The sequence below is a fragment of the Ptychodera flava genome, chromosome 5, assembly GCF_041260155.1.
Source record: "Ptychodera flava strain L36383 chromosome 5, AS_Pfla_20210202, whole genome shotgun sequence".
Taxonomy (NCBI): Eukaryota; Metazoa; Hemichordata; class Enteropneusta; family Ptychoderidae; genus Ptychodera; species Ptychodera flava.
Genome location: NC_091932.1, coordinates 42,238,814 through 42,248,135, shown reverse-complemented (window position 1 = coordinate 42,248,135; position 9,322 = coordinate 42,238,814). Strand labels below are relative to the sequence as shown.

The window sequence follows — 9,322 nt, the reverse complement described above, 5'->3', positions numbered from 1 at the left end:
AATATTTTCATTTTAAAGCCCCTGGACAGACGGCTTTTATATTTGGTGTACAGATGTCCAGGGATGACAATAGTCAGATATGTGGAAATTGTCCTGAAATATACAAATTTGTATTTTTAAGACAATTTTGTCATATTTGGTCAAGAAAACTTGTTCTCAAAATTACTTGTCTGATAGCTTTGTAATTTGGTACAAAAGTCCCGAGGCATGTTATAAGATAAATTTTCTGCTCAAAGTGTTGGGAAACCCCAAAATAGTTATATTTTAGGTAATTTTCTTTTGTGACCTTATATGACCTACACCAACCAAGGATTTGTTGTGAGACAGTTTCAAAGGCTGTGAACATAATTTTGTCATGTTTAATATCAATTTGTAGCAAAATTTGATCCTGAAAACAAAGCTGAGGTAAATTTTTTCATTGCGGACCAATTTTTGCAACTTTCGCATGTAAGACACACAAGAACTGATGAGAAATTTGGATCCAGGATAATTCCAGATGTCATAATCCCCCCCCCCCCCCCACAGTGGAAGGAATTTCACTATCTGTAACTGATTTAAGTGCTGTTTACATTTGAATGATAGCACTCATAGCATTAATTAAAACATCCCCAAGTTGTAAATATACTGCCAGCTGGTCTTATGTAAACATGGTCAACCAAGGGGTGGAACATTTGATATTCAGGAGGGGGTAGGGGATAGAAGATTGATGAGGTAGCATTCCTTTTTAAAAGATCCCTTTTATATTTTTTCCCACTCTTTCCCCCCCCCCTCCAACCTTTCTTTTTGTCAAGCTTCTCTAGCTAATTTTTTGTTGACATGTGCTTATGTATGTAGGATCTGCTTGTCCCATTGCTATATAAGTTGGTATGCATGTTCTAAAGTTTACCTCCAGTACCTAAGTTGCAGACCTTACTTGCTTTTGTCATTCTTGTTTTTCTGGTTGATCTTCAATGGTACCCATACTGGTATGTACCAATTCTGATAAAATGTGAGCGACACCGTATAATTGCGGTATTTTTTATCTATTAAATTTCTGTGTTGTCCATTCTGTATGGTCATAGTAGTTGCATGCTACCCATACTTTATGTGGATTTTGACAACACTGATCTAATAAATCCAAAAAAATTATTCTGAGAAGTGTAGTGTTTTGTAGTCACTGTTAGAGTTGGGAGGACTGGAGTGTGCTCAAATGTCATATCTCGCCATCAAATTCTGATTATCAGATCACCTTCATGATGAAACTTCATAATGTCACTAAAGTTATATATTAGTCTTTTCGATGGGCACTGTAAGTTTTGTCAACTGCGGGTAGTGTCAATCCAGAGATATATCTGTATTACGGTCAAGTTCATCCTACATAAAATTAACAATGTCATCTTCATAAATAATGTACTTGATCTAGAAATTTGTCATACATGATTCCTGATAACATTTTGAGGAAGAGTCATTGGATACGATAATGCCCTTCTAAGAATATCTGATTTCTGAACGACTAATATGCAATTAACACCTACCTAAAGCCAATCAGGTCTTGCTATTCTTGAAGTCTTTGTACCAGATGTTTAAAGATATTGTACAAACAGACGGACACAAAGACAGACATACACAGAGAGTGACAGACATTGGTAAGACACTATCTCATGTGAATGAATATGTGAGCTAAAAGCCCTATAGTTACATCTACATGTACATAATCACATGTTCAAGTCATCTGTGCCCCACTTCTTGTAATTTAGTGCACCCTCCTTGCTATGCAAATAAAGAATACTAGTTAAAGTGAGTTAAAATATTACTTCAAAAATTAGTTTACGCTTGATTATGCAACCCACACTCTTCTTAACCTGCTCACTGATCTAGTTTGAACCCGGAAGATTGATTTCCATATACTAAATTACTAGCCATTTGGTGAAGTAGTCTGAGAAATATCGAACACAAAATCCATAACACTCACACACGTACATGTACACAAACATACACACAAAAACATTCAGACATAGTATAGACACATATACATACTAATGCATGCCAACCGTCGATATAGGCCCACTTGTGAGCGAAAAATCAATAGCAAAACAAACAATTTATTTTGAAAAAGAGAAATTTATTCTAACATTAGTGGCATATAAAACGAATCTACATAATTGCGAATGAACAAAATTACAAAGCAACTTGTCTGAAAAAAATCAGTCATTTAACTGAAAAGAAGAGATAAAGAAATATGAAAAACCATGTAATTATATAAATGCGCCTAGGACACATCCGTCTTCTTCAAGTCTTTCAATTCAAGGCTTGAAAACTGTGATAATATCCTCATCTTTGTTCATCAAGTGAAATAGAACGTATCATCCATGAAGAAAGGCATGAAGAAAGGCAACATTTTAATTGCACAACATAGGATTCGAGGGTAATCCTATGATCAAGAGTAGCTGAATTTCTAATATTCAGAACTGACTGTGTATTTTACAAAGGAAGTGTGACAGTATATAATGTCTGATCTTGCATTATTATTATTTCAATTCTTGCAATTGCTAATCTTTTGATATTGGTATCAAAGTTTTGTTTTCTGACAAAGAAAGAAAGACATTTCTGCTTATTTCCTGTACTTAATACACTCAAATAAGATGTGTTCAAACATTTATTTAAAATTCCACCTTTGTTCTTGCGTAGGACACTATTTGATTGTATGTTTGTGCGTAAGTGCCTTTTATCTTCTTATGGAATTGACTTGAGGAGTGTTTCAAACTCTGTCTTAATTTCCTCTTGCACATGTCTACTTGTACCTCCTCTAATTTTTGCAATTATTTCTCATTGTTGAATCCAGTTATTTCTGTTATCATCCCATAAATCTTTAAGCCTTAAAATTATACTCTTTGACCATTTTTCATAAAGGATGATACTTCTTTCATTCTTTATATTTTCATTGTACCACAGTACTTCACTGAGAAGATTGTATTTTGATATTTATTGGCAAATTCACTCTTGTAAGTCTCAGTGACTTCCAGTCCCCATCCACCATTAGGACTCGGGTTGTTATTGACTTTGAAATTAAGATAATCAATATTCGATTTATCGGCAAAATTCAGTATGAAATACTTTGATAAGCAAGCCTATTTAGGGGTCTCTTTATTTAGATTTTTCTCAATAATTTCGTAATCCACTTCAATAGGTGTGCATAATTTTTTCTTCAATGTCGACAATTTTTCTGCCACAATTGTCATATCTTTGAATGAAAATGCCCCTCGTGTAACTTCGAATCTAGATCTTGTTTACCTCTCCGAATAAAATTCCATAATTCCCCATTGGCTTCATTAATTCTTTAGGTACGTGGCCAAGTGATGCCAGGTACCACAATTTTGATGCAGCCAGCACACTATAATTGCCCTGCCTTTGAAGGACGGATTTCTAGCATTCTAGATCTTAAGGCAATTTGTAAATTTTCCATCACTATTTTCCAGTTTTCTGTAGTTGTGTTACTGTTTGCAAACCCGACTCCAAGATCTGCAAAGCCTTGCTTGAAAAATCGATCCCTTCCATTGAATCAGTGCAGTTTTTAAAACTCACTGCCCATAAACTTTTAGATATATTCTTCTTGTTCAGCTTCTCACCAGTTGCTTTTTAATATTTGTTGACATTTTCAAAGACTGTGTAATGCTTTCAACATTTATCAAGTATAAAGTTGCATCATCTGCATACTCTTAATTTTAGCTTCCATAGACTATAGTCTATAGAAGCTATTTGGATGGGTATCTGTCCAGTGTACGTCGTCAGTCTGTATGTATGTACGGTATATGTATGTCCGTTTGTGAGGATGTCCATCCACTCAAATATTTTGAGAACCGCAGCACATAGGGACGACGTCAAAAGTTCACTGTAGGATAAAAACCTTAATTCCCTTAGTTTCCCCCCCCCCCCGCCCCGCCTAGAACTTAATTCACTTATTTTGAACCTGTTGCCGGGCTCTTTCTATGTGAAGCGAAGCTAAGGATCAGTCAATTTAGGGGTGAAATAAAGTAATGCATCGTTAAGGCCCCACTAGCTGTAACTCTTGAAATTTGTTGACCTCAAATTATCTACCTATTCTCTCCTCTCTGAAATCTACCCTCTGAAGAGATATGAGCTTTTACTGCATTAGGAAACCATTCCTTTCAGAAACATTTGACACGTAAATTCAAATTTAACGGTCATTTTGATTTCCAGCCATTTTCAAAAATTGGTAATATTACAAATGAATCAGAATATACAATGTCACAGTTGAAAAGATTCACCCCTATGCATTACATTGGACTTCTCTGTGCAGTTTATATGAAGATTTCAGTGCAGATATGCATAGTATCAAGGGTTTTAGCTTTTCTGCATGGGGCTGTGATTTAATGTTTGGGCAAACATTTAATCGCAGTGTAATCTTTATCTTGTTCAAAATTGCATATATAGCCCCAGCAGGTAGTTAACAATAAGTGCATACACACACCTAAATGACTACATTGTCACCAACTTATTTTAGTTTGAAAGAAAAATCATAAAAATAATGCTAAAAGATACAGCTAGTGGGGCTTAACATGGGGGACACACTTCAACTTTGTGTTTCATCCAATTTGAATACAACATACTAACAACAAACTTGAAGTTTATCAATGAATAAACAAGAACAACAATACAGTCCAGGTTTCTCCTTTCAGAGGCATAAAAACTATCTAAACTGTCCTGGTGGTTGTAACAACCCAGTTCACACGGCTCCATTCAGGCGGACTACACGTGCACCAGAAATGTAGCAAAATATAATTATAAATTCCGAGTGCAACCATAGACAGTAGAGAAACTACCGTCTATGGTGCAACAGAGGCCAACCGCAGCCTGCATTGTTTGTAGACTGCTTAAAATTACGATATAGCGCACTGGAAAAGCTTAACTGCATGTCCTAAGTAAATATACAAATCAAACTGCTAAAAACTCTAATGTTCAAGGTTTCCTTCATCACTTCATATCTTCTGAGCCTGAAAACTCAGCTTGAATGGCCCATACGGGGGCCTCCTCATATATGATTGTGTTAGTAGAAAAAACAATGCTGAGATCTTGTGAGACTAGCTAAAGATGCACGGCGTCTCTGTGACGCATGCTTCAAAAACATGTTATCCAGGTGCTTCTTAAAACTGGTTAATTTTTCCATTCCCATCGTAGTTTCCTTACTTTACGAGGAGGTGGACCGCCTCCCCTTTTGGTTGCTGGGTAGCTGCCTCAGCATCTTCTTCCTCAGAAGACATGTATGGTAAATGCAGACTTTGTTTTTCTTTTTTTCACGCCAGTCTGCTATTTCCAGCAGGGCTTCTTCCCGACATTTCAGTTTCTGTAACATGAATGTTGTGGTATACTATTTTAGAACGATAGAGAAATGCGCTTATTGCTCAAAATATTATATAAAACTATACAGTGTACAGAAGTAAAATATATCAGACACATATTAAATGAATGAAATATTGCCAGATAAGATAAAGGGGAAGATAAAAAAGCTTCCCTTACTCTTTTTAGTCTTTCATGACGACAAACTCTGCGTCGATGAATCGCCAATTTACTATTTCTTTCTCTCTTTTGTTGATCCCGTCTTGTCCTCCAATATGCTGAATATGTGTAACATGCTTCTAGAATTCAAAGAAAGTCAAGGAATTCATGCAAGTGAGAAAGCCTGGAACGAAAAGCAAGCTTTAAAAGTTTTAGCAGTTATAATTTACGTATGTGAGCTTTTCGCGGGTAATGCCTTAGCTCTGCATGGCAGGGCTGTGTGCCCGGGGCTGTGTGTTACCGGCGTTATACGGAGGCCGTATAACGCCTGTAACACACAGCCCTGCCATGCAGAGCTAGTAATGCCTATACAAATTTTACAACGCAGGATATCTTATCAATGCTTGCTCAGCTCATAATATATATCGTTTAAAATCACAAGAAACGAGTGTTCAATGGTCAAGCTAGTCACACACACACGCACGCACGCACACATATTATATTTATATAATTATTATATGTATATGATATATATATATATACACACACACATATATACACACACACACACACACACACACACACACACACACACAAACAAACTGTATTTTTTGACACGGTACCCTGCATTTCCAACTCGTTCGTGTCATACTGACAGCGGTTAGGGACTGGTCAGTTTCTTCAGCCTGGGGGGCGGGTGGATTCATGGGGGGGTCACCCTGTTTTTGACTTTGGTGATAGGGGGGTCACCATGTTTTTGAAATGCCCAATAGGGGGGGTCAGTGTGTTTTTGAATTTTGACACAGGCTCATCATTGCCTAAAATGCTAGTGTCAGCCACAAAATTCATCATTCAGTTGTATTTTTCGGCGCGCCCTTCGGCGCGTAACTTTAATAATCAGTCATATTTTTCAGCACGCCCAACTTTAACATATCAAGCATACATACATCAGAGATATCTGTATGTTCAATATTTTTCAGCGTGCTCTTCAAGCTCATTACTTTAATATATCATACATCTTTCAGCATGCCCTTCAGGTGCATGACTTTAATAATAATAATAATATACAAGGCATATATATCAGAGATATCAGGATGTTTCATATTTTTTGGCGCGCCCTTCGGGCGCCATACTTTCAGAGATATCTTGATGTTTGCTAAGTGAAAGTGTACCATTATGAAATCTGCATTTCATATGAAAAGGATGACAAATTCCTGATACTTTTCTGTTCTCTCTGTGAGAATTCAGTATGAGAAAGCAACATGCACAATATTTCACAATATATATTTGATACAGTGACTTATTTTAGAGATAGAAAAATGACAAGATATCTTTCCTTCTCATTGATGCAATTATTTTCCTTTGTTTCATAGGTTTTCTGTAGAAAGATGCTTTTTTATGAACAAAATAACAGTTAAAAAAGGCAGTTTTTGTCATTATTAGCTGTGCTTTTATGGTTTCAATGTTACACAAGAAAAGGTCCTCTCAGACACTGTACACATCAGATTTGGCTAAAAAAGCTCTCTATGGCTCCTCAGTAGATTTAATTGGATGGTTGGCAAGTCTTAACACCCATCAAAGTTTTTGATTCACTGCTTTTTCCTCTTTGATATTAATGATTGACATCCTTTCTGTACAACAGTTCAGGACATCTGGTTAAGCGAGAAAAGTGTGAAATACATTCACAGCTCATTCAAAATACAGCTCATTCAAAATGTACTGTATTTAAACTTTAAGATTGACACTTTGAAATTCCTATCTTACAACTGACATGTCAACAATTTCACTAAAACATAGAATGACTATTTAAAATATAAATATATGTAAAATGTAAAATATAATATATATATATATATATATATATATAATATATATATATATATATTTATATATTATATAATTTATGTCCATCTTTTGTTTTACCTTTGTCGCGCCCGGGGGGGGGTCACCCTGTTTTAGAAATTTGGAATAGGGGGGTCACCCTGTTTTCAAAATTTGGAATGGGGGGTCAGCCACTTTTTGACGTCGGCAAAAAATAATCCACCGCGCGCCCCCCCCCCCCCCCCCCCAGGCCGAAAACTGACCAGTCCCTTAGTACTCAAATTTGATTCATTACTTGACGATGTAAAGTGGTTATTTAGGGGAAACAATTCGCGCTACTGAACTTTCGTCAGTCAGGTCAAAACTATGATATCTACCTGCTCGTGTTGTTCGTTTAGGGTACGTGCTGTTCTGTATTCTACTACAGGTAGGTCACAATCGCTTGTGCAGCTGACAGAGTAGATGACATTCATGCCCCAGGGTGGAGAGAAGGGGCGAGACACTGACACCCAAATATATTTGGTACAGCCTGCAATGTGTGTACGATTAGCTGCAGTAGTAGTAACTGTACATAGCTCGAGGTTTTGCCTGGGTATTTTATTCGGGTCAGATGACAAACGTCCGACCCAAATACCCAGGCAAACTCTCGAGCAACAGTACTGCAGCTGGAATACGGTTAGCCATGGGTACGATCCTGCTGTGTGTTTCAGGTGTTGTACGCCTCCCACCATACTGAGGGAGGCCGTACAATGCTGGGGACGCCTGGAACACAGTGACAGCATGGAACGCAGAGCTTGTGTTCGGACCGTACCTTGATCGGTTCAATCATGGAGGTACCTACAATTTTCAGTTAAACCAAGGTTAAAATTCTACACTTTGCCCAAATACTCTTTATTTTCTACAAAATTACAAGTCAAAAAAGACATTACGCACTACGGGTTGATAGTGTGGTATATATTATTGTGACAGTGTCCCCCCCCGAGGGTGGGACATTCTACCTAACAATTATAAGCGTGCATAAATAACCTAGACTGTGCTTTTTCTGTCTTGGGTTTTCCTCCAGCCCACATAGCACATGGCATGGTGCTATCTTCTTGCTCTTCCGAACTCGTGTAATTCCCTCCCTGGTCTGATGGGAGCTGAGTCCTGAATATACATCCTCCGCTCGCACGGGTCCGTTGATTTTGCAGATTTTGGGGAGCATTCAGCTGCCTGGACCACAGGGGAGCCAGGAAGAACAAACAAACAAACAAACAAATAAACAACAAAAATAAATAAACAAAAAATATACAAACATACAAAGAGGCATACAAATACATAAATAACAAACAAACATACAGACAAACATAAACAAACAATATCATGAATAAATAAACATACAAACAGATAAACATCTATTCATATTTATATTCTATCTATCTCTCTCTATATCTCTCTCTATATCTCTCTCTCTATCTATCTATCTATTATATATATATATATATATATATATATATATATATGTGTGTGTGTGTGTGTGTGTGTGTGTGTGTGTGTGTGTGTGTGTGTAAGAGACTGAAATAATTGACTGAACCGCTCATGCCACACATTCTACCACGGCGGTATCACTCTTCCCTATACTCACACAAGGGATGTGACTTCATGGCCGCCAACGCCATGGCATGAGCGGCGATACAATTTTTCCTACCGCACATTAAATGACCATCGCACCGTAAATGAGTAAAAATCCATACCAGTTGGGAAGGACGTGAATTGGGCTCACATGTTCACCATGTAGAATGACTGTGCGATCAGAAAAAAAGCAATTTTCCGGCGATTTCTAAAGCCGTACCAATACCATTTCTTGCCGTTTCTGCTCTTCTATGTGAAGATTTTAAATGGCCCGGGTCGCTATGTTCCGTTGAGTTACGCCAGTCCTCTGAAATCGTAAATGGACCAATCGCGTACCGCGTTTTGGCTGAGTCGGTCGACTAATGAACCGACAACCACTGCCAGCCTCGTCCCAAGC

The 9,322-nt window shown here is 37.5% G+C and overlaps 1 protein-coding gene and 1 long non-coding RNA gene across 3 annotated transcripts in view; one reads left to right on the top strand and one right to left on the bottom strand.

Annotated features, from left to right (window-relative positions):
- Nucleotides 1–4,270: 4,270 nt before the first annotated feature.
- Nucleotides 4,271–8,695, bottom strand: LOC139133992 (uncharacterized). The gene is made up of 3 exons (XR_011552690.1): nt 7,692–8,695; nt 5,515–5,633; nt 4,271–5,341 (listed from the first exon to the last, which is right to left on the bottom strand). It is a non-coding gene; the product is annotated as an uncharacterized lncRNA (long non-coding RNA).
- Nucleotides 7,611–9,322, top strand: part of LOC139133990 (probable thiopurine S-methyltransferase) — a 32,912-nt gene continuing 31,200 nt past the window's right edge. For both annotated transcript variants that reach the window (XM_070700821.1, XM_070700820.1), the window contains exon 1: nt 7,611–7,741. The gene's annotated coding sequence lies outside the window, so the exon portion shown is untranslated. The remainder of the gene's footprint in view (nt 7,742–9,322) is intronic.